At 40.5% G+C, this 13358-nt stretch overlaps 1 protein-coding gene across 12 annotated transcripts in view; it reads right to left on the reverse strand.

Annotated features, from left to right (window-relative positions):
• AAK1 (AP2 associated kinase 1) overlaps nucleotides 1–13358 on the reverse strand; it is a 167497-nt gene that overhangs the window by 89943 nt on the left and 64196 nt on the right. The gene's annotated exons all lie outside the window — the stretch shown is intronic.

A 13358-nucleotide genomic window follows, 5' to 3' on the forward strand; every position in this document is an offset into this window, starting at 1 on the left:
AGCCTGCGTAATGCAAAAAAAAAAAAAGGCACTGGGTTATGTTTTGCACAAAGGTGACTACTAATTGGATGAAGGTGAATGCAGAGAGAAGTCATTGGTATAGGAACTTGAGCTGAGGTTATGGCATTGGATTGGGGCTAGCAGCCACATGCAAAATTAATATAAGGCAATAAGCAGTGGTTATAGAGGTCTAAGGGCGTAGATAGGACTGGGATCCTCACAGCCAGTCTAGTTCCTGAGGCCCAGCAGCACTTCAGCACCTGTCTGCTGACGTTCACAGCATTTCCTGTTGCATCTTTACAATACTTATTTCTTTTTAAGTCAGCCCAAGTAAGTTTCTGTTCTTTAAAACCAAAGAGAGCTTTAATCACAAAGCACTGTTGCATGTTTTCATAAAATACATACATAATTCTGTGTTAAAATATTTTATGGGTTCAAATGGTCCAATGTGTACTTTGAAAATGATTTACTGGAGACCACATGTTTGTTTATTTCCTGTCTTCAGCATTCAGGTAAACATTGAAATTGACCATGTAATCTTTATTTTTTCATTTTATTTCTAAATATTTTTTTATTTTTCAATTACAGTTGATATATAATACTATATTAGTTTCAGGTGTAAACCCCATGATTAGACATTTATATAACTGATAAAGTGATCACCTGAATAAATCTTTAATTTCAGCTGTCATTTCTTTAATCTTTCTATCTCAATAACACTTCTCATTTTCTTGTAATACTTCAAAGCAGCAGTCCTTGACCTTTTTGGCACCAGGGAGCTGTTTGCTCCCTCACTGGCTGCTCACCTCCTGCTGTGCAGCCCAGTGCCTAACAGGCCATGGACCTCAGCCAGGGGTTGGGAATCCCTGCTTTAGAGTACACTTACACTGCTCAGTTGTCCACTGTAATTCTAGAATTTTGATTATTTACGAAAAAAAAAATTTTAAGCCCTCACATGCACTTACAAAGAGAGGTCTTACCACACACACACCAAACAAACAACAACAACAACAACAACAACAACAACACCACCTCTCAATTCTAGGATACACAGGTTTTTACATTCTAATTTTTAGAATATCTGACATATTCTTGTAATAAATATGTACATTTAATGAAGAGCTATTTGTCTTTCTTTTTCTCCAAAAGGCTATTAAATTCATGATGTGTCTTATAATCAAGTAAAACTGAGAAAAATTATAGAATAAATTATAAAATTTCAATATACATTTATACTTGTTTTGTGGCCAGAGTGGTTTTTATTTCATAGATATTTTCAATTTTGAAAAAAAAAAAAAATCACGGAACTACAGACTTTGTACTTCTAGAGAACATTAAGTCCGAGCGCTTTGCTTTATGGGCAGAAGAACCTAGTGAGGCTTAGGAGTCCCACAGCTAACTATGGGCAGAACCCAGAAGAGTGTCATTCTCTAATTATCCAAAAACATGTTCTTCCCACTTCATTTATGTTAAAGAAAACTGTGAAGTACTGCTGACAGTGCTGGAGACCAAAAATTGGGAGAGCAAAAGTTGGGAGTGGCTATTTCCTACAGTTCTGCAATGCATGATGGCACCACTAAAGGACAAAGGTGTCCTTTCAGATGGTGATGTAGCAATTTGAGATAACTGCCACCAGATGGGAGCAGTGTACTTTACCAGGTAGCAGCAAAATGACCTTTCCAGCCAGGACTGAAGAAATGAGTCAGACGCCTACCCCTCGATCTACACATGCACAACTGGCTGAGAAGAGCCAGCCCAGATCCTCAAAGCTCATGACCAACATAAAACTAAAGGCAGAGCAATGAACCAGTACACCTAATATTGACAGAACCATGTTATTAAGTAGCTATGCCCATACAGGAGCTCATTTGCAGGTGAGCAGCATTTAAATCAGAGTTCCTTGATCATTAGATTAAAATCAAAGCCTGGTAGGACTGTCAGTATTAAAATGTTGACCATTATTACTATGTAGTTGACCAAATGGGGAGGTAAATTACTAGAAGGTAGAGCGGAGATAGCACTTCTCAAGGAACTTCTTCAGTACAGGTCCACCACATGGATCAGGGTAATAAGGTTCTCAGCCACAGCTAACCAGGGTTCGGGCCATTACAAAGGCAGCTATAAGACTGCCAGTAAAGATGCTCATCTCAGATTGAGTTGCATCCCAAGAGCTTGACTAAATAAAAAAATTAAAGCTGAGGTGGGGATGGTTTGAACAGAGGTAAGAAAAGTTAATGTTCAGTAGAGCCTGTGCCAGTCTCTGTTTACTGGCATTTTTGAAACAAGAATAATCTCCATGATTTTACTTAAGTGCATTTTTTGGATAACCCATGAATTTACTGAATCACAATGGGAAAAAGGACCTGACTCATTACGTGAAGTAAGCAAGTAAAACAGGTGAGATAACTGTGGCACATACACACTTCTGTCTATCAGATATGTAGGAATATTTTTTTTTTACTTCCACAGAGAAATGTGTTTTCTCTCACTTTCCCTAAATCATATAGCAGCACTCTTGGTCTAACTTTCTCCTAATTTTCAATGATGTGAATGTGTACTTTCTACTCACTATGACAGAAATCCTGCCTGCTTGGCTTCCTTCTGCAGAGTCATGTTCTAGGTTAGTGACTAACATATCAAGGACACTCAAAAATGAATTAACTTTCCTTTTAATGTTACAACAGAGAATAGAAAAGGCCACAAAGAGTATTGGACACTGTGGAAAACTAGAGTGTATGGCCCATGTAAAAGAACAGCTACTATACAATTCCAAGTACTTGTTATCATGTAGGAATACAGATCCAGTTTTATCAGATCTAATCACTTCTAAAGATAAACTGGATACCCAAAACTTTATGTGAAATCTTCAGATTTAAACACTGGCAACAAGTCACAGTTTAAATCAATGCTGGACAGGATAACATTGTAGGGGGTCAAGAAAACACATCTGGGAGGCTTTAGAGAGTCTCTGAGCCTACAGTTTTCTACCTCTACTCTAGTTAACCCCATATAATTTTACTGATGGCCAGAAAGGGAAAGTGACATAGCCAACATTACACAAAGTTAAAAGATGACTTGTAAATAAAATCCAGAATATATACAGGGTCTAGCAGAAGTAACACCTGTTTGAGTATGGCTGGTAGGGTAATAATATGGGTATAATAATTTATAGTTTCAGCTTGAACATTCCACCTAAAATGTCATATGGTATGCCCGAGTGTGATATTGTTATATTGCAGAATTACATGCTTATAATTTTGTAATAAAAGATTTTGTAATTAAAAAAGGGGTGTTATTAGTGCTGGACCCTATATATTAGTTATACAGTGGTTATCACAGTTATCATATATTGGTTATCATAGTTCTTGCCATTCTTCCCCAAAGAGGAGTTTATGGAATATTCCCCCCAGCCCTCAACCAGCATTTGTATATGACTTTCTACTTCCTCAAAGGCATTTCAACATAAATGATTTCATTTATATTTCCACAATAACTAAATGGGGTAGGTGAGCTACCCATTATCCCCATTTTCCCAATAGGAAAGAGTTGTAGAGAGATTAAGCTCCTTTCATAAGAACACACAGAGTTTAGTTAGCGGTAGAGTTCAGACTAGATCCTTCATCTTTTAAAATCAACTTCACATATAATACAATGCACCCTTTTAAGTGTGCAGTTTGATGCATTTCCACAACTGTATACACCCTTGCAACCATCACCATAATCAATCCATCACTGCAATCAGTTCCTTAGTCCTCTTTGTAGGCATCTACCCCTCCTTCTCATACCATCTCATATAATTTCTGGCCTGTTTTCTGTCCTATAGATTCATTTTGCTTGCTCTAGAATAAATGGAATCATACAATATGTACTCCTGTGTCTGGCTTCTTTCATTCAGCATAGCATTTCTAAAATTCATTGTCACATGTGTCAGTATTTTAGTTTTTTAAACTGCAGGTTAGAGTTCCATTACATAGATCTTTCACAATTAATTTAGCCATTCACCTGAAGGACATCTAAATTATTTCTAGCTTTTGGTTATATTATAAATGAAATGTCCATATCAAAGTCCTTTTTGTGGACATAGGTATTTATTTCTCTTAAGTAAATACTTAGGAATGGAATGGCTGGGTCATATGGTAAGTGTGTGTTCAACTTTATAAGAAACTGCTTACCAGTTTGCCACAGTGGTTGTGCCATTTCATACACCCAACTGCCACATGTGAGACTTTGGTTTGTTCCATACACTTGGTATTATCACTCTTTTTACTTTAGCCACTCTAATGAGTGTGTAGTGATATTTCTTTGTGGCTTTAATTTGCATTTCCTTATAGAGCCTTCATCATTTTAAGTCCTAGGATTAGCTGCTCCCACCACTTTTGTGATAAAAGGCTTTAATAAGTATAGGATCATGGAGTCACCAATAAAATTACTGAGATAACTTGGACTTCTGCCTCTAATGCAAAGATGACAGAAGTGCCTCCTTCTCTCCTGAGAGAAGGCAAGTGAGAATTTGTAATACACAGGGATGGGATTATATCATCTCTAAAATCTCTTTCAACTCTGACATCAACAAAAGATCATGGTCATCAACATCATTATCATGACTAAAACTTTTAAAACAAAACCTCCTCAGTGGCCTGAGCATGATATTCAAGATCAGCAATGGGTCTTTCTCCCTCTCTCCCTCCTTTCCTTCCTCCCCCCCTCCCTTCTGCCCTTCCTTTCTTTCCTTACCCCAGGATGTGTTTGTTGATTTGGCAGGGAGGGAGAGAGGGGAAGGAAGGAAGGGGGAAACAGAGAGAAAGAGAGAAACATCAATGTAAGAGAGAAACATTGATTGGTTGCCTCCTGTGTGCACCCCGAGCCAGGGATCACAACTACAACCTAGGTATGTACCTTGACTGGAGATCAAAGCTGCAACATTTTTGGTGCATGGGACAATGCTCCAACCTACTGAGCCACCCAGCTAGGGCAGCAATGGGGCTTTTGAAGAAGTAAGTGTAGTACCTCTTCTGGCTTGATTTCAAATACTGAATGGTACCAGACCCCAGGGGCAGTTCCAAATGAATCAAGACATCAGTTACTTCCACTTAGCAAGGAAAAGTGAGGGACGAGGGAAGTAAGATGAGCAGGAAGGGAAGAAAGCACACCAAATTGATGATCTGAGTGGTGATGTGCACAGAGATGGAAAACAGCTGGGCAGACAATGAGAGTGATTAGACCATGAGATAAAGCCCATCACGGTGCTGAGGCAGGGTTTCTGAATTTGCTGCCGAAGAAGTTTTTGTGGATATTTTAAAATCGGGCCTAGATTTGAGGCACTAAAATGAGAAAACCTTCCCCAGATTCATATTCTGTTCCTGTCTTCCACTTTTCTACCCTACAAACTTTGTTTCTCTTTTAGAATAGGGTTTAACCCAATGAGTGCTATTTACTTAATGCAGTTTCTCTTTGAATTACCTATGGAGAAATGAGCATAAAACAAAATAGCACTCTGAGGCTTTTCTAAAGAATCAGATGGAGAACCCAGTTAAAGTGGAATTTGTCTAGAAGATGTAAAAGAAAGGGCAACACTGGACAAGTTACTGGATCCCTTTGGCCTTCATTTCCTCAAGTACAGAAGTTGAATTAGTGGTGTTAACTAAATTAGTGGTGTTAAAACTCAGTTCCTGGGAGCCCTAGCATTACACGAGGTGTGGACCCATAATGAAAAAGTGATTGTACTTAAGGGTAGGGCTCTACACACAGCTTTCCTTTTATCTGTTAGATATTAATTCTGAAAAAGGTGCTAAGAAAAAAGAAGGTGTCAACTCTGCTTTAAAGGAGAATTAAAAAGTACACCAAGAATATTCTGTAGCTTTATATAAAAGTATCAAAAAAAAAAAAAAAAAAGGACTACACTGCCAGTCAAGAGAACAGCCCTTACCTACATGCCTTCTGTAGACACAAATGTGTACGGCAGTTTCTGGAAAGGGAAGGCACTGTACCCGTTTTACATTGAGACCACACAGCATTCCTGTAGAGTCCAACAGGATAGGTCCAAACCTTAGCTCAGGCAAACCACAATCTCTCTGAGACCCTGTCCTCTCACATTAAAGAGCCACTGAGATCTATCTCACAGCTTTGTGAAGGACTACATGAAAAGCAAAACACTTAGCACATAGAAGATATGTGATGAATATAGGTGTTCCCTTCTTAACTCCATTCTCATCCCCCGCCCCCCACCAAATCCTTTGTACTTGTATGATACCTGGCTTATCATAAAGTTCTAAATCTGGAATATCTTCTTGAGATCAAGGGCACAAACCCATATGCCTACAGGGGCAGACGGGTCATCTAAAAGAGGGAAACAATCCAGGTATTGTATAACAAAATGTACACAGGGAGTCTGATGACACAGACTCACTGCAACAGCGCTGTAGTTACTGCACAAACCAGAAAGTGCACGCCCCATTCACAGGGAGCCATTTCTCAACTTCAGTCAATTGTGGCCATATTGGAATGTGGGCTGACGGTTGCCAAGTGTTCTGGTTTCCAGTAGAAGCTGGATTTTTAGGTAAAATCTCCTGATTTTTAAGCCCAGGCAACAAACATTTAAAAAATCCCTTTACGCCCTACACAAGTTAAGGAAAAGCTATTTCTAGGTTAGGACTGTACTAGACAACAGCCCTGCCTTGATCTTTTTGGGGAACCTTGTGAAGTAAGCAGGGCATGTACTACAATCTCCACTGTACTGGGAAGCTGAGAAACAGAGAAAAACCCAATTCCTGGCCTTCACCTTGGTCCACTCTCCCCTGCTGCCATTCCCTCCCTTCAACAGTGCACCAAGCAGGAACACCTCCCCTACTGGGGAAGGTGAGAGAAAAGACACAGTAAAAGGCAAGGGAGGCTGACCAAAGTTTTACCTCTCTGGCTGAGCAAGTGGAAGAGAGTCCTCTCTGCAGTGAGGACTTGGGTGTACTGCCTGCAGTGTCTGTGAACTCCCACAGGGAGTGACAACCAAGAGGCTTACAAACACTCTCCTACAATATATTCATATTGAAGACACTTTGCCAAAAGTTTGAGAAGGAACAAAAATTTTCAGAAATTCAGAACAGATGGCAAGGAGCAAAGCAAAGATTTCACAGGAGAAAAGGTCAAGCTGAAGCATTTGTCACAGTGGGAACTTGGGGTTTGTTTTTTTAACATTCATCTCTCCTTACTTGCCTCAAATTAAAAAATCACCATGTGCCACCTCCTTCTGGGGAACATGTCAAAGCAGTCCTTTCCCAAGGCAGAAAGAACACCATTACGGGGGAGGACTTGAGGAATTCGACTTCCTCTCTCCCCATCAGGAGCCCCGGGCGGGCGCACTGGCAATCTCTGGCAGTGCTGCAGAAACATCAATGGAACCCAATCGAGGCCACAGCCCAGCTTAAACACGGGGTGGCTGGCAACTGGTTCTTCCTTACCAGGACTGCAACAATTGGGGAGCATCTCCAGGTCAAGGGGTTTGGCAAGAGTAGCCAAAAAAAGAAAAAAGAAAAAAGATATCTCCAGGGAAGTCACCTGCCTCCCTGGAACAAAAGGTTAGAGTTCTAAGAATCTAGTTGGCTCACACACACCAGAAGCTTGTGAATTACTGCCCATAGAACCACTGCATATTGGGCCTGGCCTGTCAAGAGCCAAGACCCACCAAAAGAGGGCATTTCCCAGAGCTACCTGGCCCACCTCTCCTGTACTGCTACCGTGGGGTTACCTACCTGGCAACTGTAGAGAAAAATGGTCAGAGACATCAGTAGGACCATGTTCTTTGTTCACTGAAATCCAGTGGGTAGCTAAGCATCAGACTAAGCCATTTTCTATTCTATATACCAAGGTAATCTTTTAAAAACAGAAATTGAATATCATTCACCTGTTTGAAACTCCTCAGTGGCTGCTCTCCCCTCTCAGAATGTCAAATGCGGATAATGGCAAGCAAGGCCCTCCGTGACAGCATGTGATCTCTCTCTCCACATCATTCAAACACAACAGCCTCTCACTGCACTCTGTTCCTGTCACAGTCACCTGCTTTCTTCTTTAAGGTCGATGTACTCCACTTTATCTAAGGACTTCTGTGCATGCTTCACCCTTTGCCCTTTTCACCTCTCTCTTGGCCTGACCATCTCCTACTCCTTCAGATTTCAGGCAATGTTAATTCCATAGAAGTAACGTTTAGTCACCTTCTGATTAGGTTATGCCCCTTGTTATACACAGCACCCTATACTTTTCCTTCAGGGCATATCTGGAGTATATTAAATATTTAGGTGTGTAATTCTCAGTTTGATGCCTTATTGCCCTGAACCCTGCAGACCGCACAAGGGCAAAGACGATGACTGATTCACTGTGGCCTCTGTCATTCAGCAGAGTGCCTACTACGTTAAAAGTAATCAAGAGTTTGTTCCACATTCTGTTTGCCTAGTACTGTAAAATATACCCACCCCACACCGCCCGCCCCCAAAAAAAAACAACAAAAAGCACTATACAGTCCCAGCCTTTTAGAAGATTAGAATTTAGTATGGGACAGAAGGGACACATTTTGCAAGAAGGCCCCTTCATAACAAGGCAGTCTACCCTCCAGAGAAATCCCCAGAGCAGCTCAGAGCAGCGTGAGACTGGAGACCCCTGGATGCTATCCTGGGACAACATGTACACGGTGCAGCTTTATGGAGAGCTTTACAGAAATCTCTGTGCCATCACAAGTGACACTTGTTCTCTGTGCAATCCCTTCTTTTAAAATAACACTTGAGCTGGAAATGAAAACACTCTTCAGTTGAGAAGGAAAAGAAATCAAACGCTGCCATGCTCAATGCTGTATCAATTTCTCACCTGAAGGAGGGAAGAGTCTCCGGGGCATGAACTGTCTCAGCCCTCTAAGCCACTGGTGCCAGCAATCTTCTAATAAGTGGTTTGCACACAAAGAGAGCAGCTGGGGTCAGCCAGAGGGTGAAGCATCCTTGCCCAGATTTGCCAGCCCCCCACTGCAGACACCCAAGCTCTGGCTCTAATCATTTCCACCGAGACTTGGTATGTGCTATTGGTCCACATTCTCCTAAGGTTTTAATGAAGACAAAGCCTGGCTTGGCATGCTCTCAGTTCTCAATTTTTAATTCCAGACCATTCCACCTTAACTTCATGCTTCAAAGCTTACTTCGTTTTCTGTACTTACCTCCACTGTATTAAGATCAGGTTAACTAGATCTGTTCCAGAAAGAGCATCCTGTTCCAAAAAGAGCATTTGCTAGTGTGGTGATTTGAGCTTAGCAGGCAGTCTAGAAGCTGGTCTTCTGTCCTACTGAGATATGCACTGACATTAAAAGTATGTAACATCTTGTTCAGCTTTTATTAGATCTGGTTTCCAGACCCAACTGCTTTAAACAGGTCATCCTAATCTGCTTTAACCCTCCTAGTTGTCAGAGGAGAGGAATTCTCATCCTGAAAGGCAGGGTGTCATTTTCTCAGCTCTCAGCTGTTAATCCCAGAACGTTCCAATTTAACTTCATGTGAAAGCCTTTCCTCCGAGGTTCAGGATATCTGACTGTACTGCCCTCACCTTCATCCACTAACCCCTAGGTTGTGGTCCCTCACCCAGTGCTTGTGCACCAATGCAGTCTCTCCTCCTTCCCAACTCCCGCCATCACTGAGTCTTAACAATTCTATCCCCTAAGCCTCTGCAGAATCCATCCTCTCCACTCCATCCCTGATGCTCCTTCATACTTGCCTCTTTTCTTAGAAGAATTTAAAATAGAGTCCTAACTTTCCTCACCTTAGATCCTTTCTCTTCTAAAATTCTTATCTAATAACTCCTCTTAAAAGCATTCATTAGTTCCCCAAAGCCAGAATAAAGACCAAACTCCTTAACACAGCAGCGTGTAAGAACCTTTATATTTTTCCCCACTGTTATGAAAAATTCCAAACACACAGTTAACACTGAAAAGATCACACTGCAAACTTCCATATACCTACCACCCAGAGTTTACAGTTAACATTTATCATAGTTGTTTTATCACACATTTATCATCCATCTATGTAAACATCAACTCATCTTATTTTTTATGCATTTCTAAGTAAGTTACAAACCCCAGCATACTTTAAATACTTCAGCCCACATTATCTCTAGTGTTCAGATTTCATGCTTTTTTTTTGGGGGGGGGGGTAGGGTAGAAATAAAATCTACTTATAGTGAAATGTACAAATTGAGTGTATTACTGGGTATGATTTTAAATTGAATTTATTGGGGTGACACCAGTTAATAAAATTATATAGGTTTCAGGTGCACAATTCTATAATACATCAACTGTATACTGTATTGTGTACTCATCATAGATGAGTTTTGATAAATGCATACACTCATCAAGCTGTAAAGCCACTCCATCACACATAAAATTCCCTTATGCTCATTTCCAGACAATCCCTCCCTTATATCCCCCTAGAGGCATCCACTGTTTTGACTTTTTTCATCTTTTACTAGTTTTTCCAGCTTTAGAACTTCACATACAGTACATGCATTTTTTTGTGTAAGGATCTTTTACTCACCATAATAGTTTACACTGTTGTATATATAGGGTAGTTTGTTACTTTTATTGCTGACTAGAATTTCACTATTGAAATAAACCTGTCTATCCTTTCTCTTACAGAGAGACATTTGGGTTATTTCAAACTTGGAACTATTATGAAGAAAGTTCTATATGCATTCTTGTACAAGTATTTTTGTAGCACATGGTTTTCTCTTGAGTAAATAGCATATATGCTACAGTATAAGTGCTGGGCCACTGGGTAGCTATATATTTAATTTTTAAAAGATTTTATTTATTTATTTTTATAGAAAAGGGAAGGAAGGGAGAAAGAGAGGGACAGAAACATCAATGTGAGGGTGATTCTTGCATGCCACTAACTGAGGACCTGGCCCACAACTCAGGCTTGTGCCCTGACTGGGCGTCAAACCAACAACCCTTTGGTTCACAGGCCAGCGCTCAGTCCACTGAGCCACAACAGCCAGGCCTGTATATTTACTTTTATAAGAAATTGCCAGACCTTTCTCCAAAGTGGCCATATTATTTTATACTCCCACCAACAATGCACACCACTTCCAGACCCTTTATAATCTGAATACTACCTTGCCCTGGCCCAACTCATCTCCTATTGCTCTCTCTTCCTCTACCACCATGCTTTTAGAACTTGAACCTTTTTTGCTGTTTTATATTCAGGAGGCTTATGCACACTGTTCCCTCTGGCTACAATTTCTTGCCCTAGTCTTCTGCTTGATAAAAGGAGTTTAAGATTTCCACAATTGCACCTCTTCTGTGACATCTTCTCTTTCCCTGACAATCAACCCCAACCTTTCATATTAGGTACACATTTAGCCAGTTCCTCTATTATTACACTTATCACAGTGTATTATGATTATCTGTGAAAAGTTAATTGCTCCATTTAACAGTCTAAGGCAAAGGAGGAGCCACTCTTTTCTGCCCTGGTAGAACTGACACTCGTTATGTTATCATAATACTTTATGATATACTATATGATACTTTATAAAGTATTTTTACATAAAGTATACCATACATACTTTATGATGCTTTAATGTTATCATTAAATACCAGTTTGAGGACTTTGAATGCTATGAAACCTTAGGACAACATTCTACATTGTTTTCTAGGTAGGGCACTTAAAAAATGAGTCACCAAAGAAAAATAAAATGGCAAGAGCAGCTTCTAACTTCTCTTGGAATCCTCAGGGCTAGCAAAGTATTTGGTATATAGTAGATGCTAACAGATGTTTCATAAATTAATAGCAAATCTAATAATGCTGTTTCCCTGGTTAGATTCTCTAGCTCTCAACCACCTAGAAAATAAAAACTCGACCTAATTTGGCCTACAAGGCACATCATAACCTGGAGCCCAGGCTGAACTGAGTGCCAGGACAGCATCCTCCAATGCCTCAGTGCTTTTTGTTAGTATTCTCTATCTGGAATGCCTACCATCTCTGTAATTGTTAAGTCCAAGTGTAGCTCAAACCAAGACTCCAATGTGAACTTTCACCTAACAGAATGGCCATCTCCACATTACTTTCTTACACTGATTATATCTCACTCATCTGAATACTATTCTTTCTCACCAGGACAATACAAGGTCTGTCTGGGAAAAGTCCAGCCATTGTTAATATAGCAAGAATGGTCTGCACAACATGGATGTAACCTGGCAGCCAAGGAGAGGGGACTGGAATGAGCATGAGTGCACAATAATGACCTCACTATACCAGTCAGTGTGGCTGGCAGTCGACACCACTGAATGAGCGTGTGTACTGTGTGGCCATTGCATTCAAAATGACTGAGCAAGTAGAGCAACAAACCTGCACCAAATTTTGTATTAAGCTGCATTAATACAGAATAGTTTCTGCATTATACTGCAGAAGGCCACAGCAACTGGTGATTGGCAGCTTTATCATGACGACACGTCTGCTTGTGCATCACGTCTCATGCAGAGTTTTTTGGCAAAACATCATATCACCCAGGTGACTCAGTCCCCCTACAGCCCAGATCAACTTCTGACTTTTCTCAAAACTAAAATTACCTATGAAAGGGAGGAGATTTCAGACCGTCAATGAGATTCAGAAAAATACCATGGGGCAGCTGATAGAGATTGGGAGAACTGTGTGAGGTCCCAAGGTGCCTACTTTGAAGGGGACTGAGGTGTCATTTTCCTGTGTACAATGTTTCTTGTATCTTCGTCAATAAATGTCTCTATTTTTCACAGTATGTGGCTGTATACTTTCTGGACAGAACTCATATTCTCTCCGAAGGCCAAGATTTTATTTTTAAACACTAGGATATTTTCCATATCCTTCACTCCATGCTGAAATAAAGATTAGATATGTTATCAAGTGATCTTCTCCTAGCCACAGCTAACTGGGACCAGGAATGGGCAGTTGGCACAGATTCTTCATTAAGAATCCATGCGACAACTTTAGGAACTACAATCAGACGGCGCTGTACAACCACATAGACTGGGTTAGTGGGTACTGTCATTCACATGCATGCTCACGAATAAGCAGAGTATTCTCCAAAAAAAAAATTAAAAAGGCAAGAGAATGGGACAGACACTGGAAGAAGCAGTAATCTGAGACTGTAGGCTCCAAGGGGAGACAGGCAGACAGAAGAGCCACGTGGTAACTTTCCAGTACTCACAGAACCCAGCTTCACTTCCTGCTGTTGGGTTCCGGAGGGTTCCCCTGTATTCATCCAACAAATTCCTTTTTACTTGCTCTAGTTTCAATTAAACCTCTGTTCTTTACACCCAATGACCCTAAGACACTTTGCACTAATGTGTTTATAAAATACACAAG

Source organism: Phyllostomus hastatus, unplaced genomic scaffold, assembly GCF_019186645.2.
Source record: "Phyllostomus hastatus isolate PE091 unplaced genomic scaffold, TTU_PhHast_1.1 phas_scaffold_78, whole genome shotgun sequence".
Lineage (NCBI taxonomy): Eukaryota > Metazoa > Chordata > Mammalia > Chiroptera > Phyllostomidae > Phyllostomus > Phyllostomus hastatus.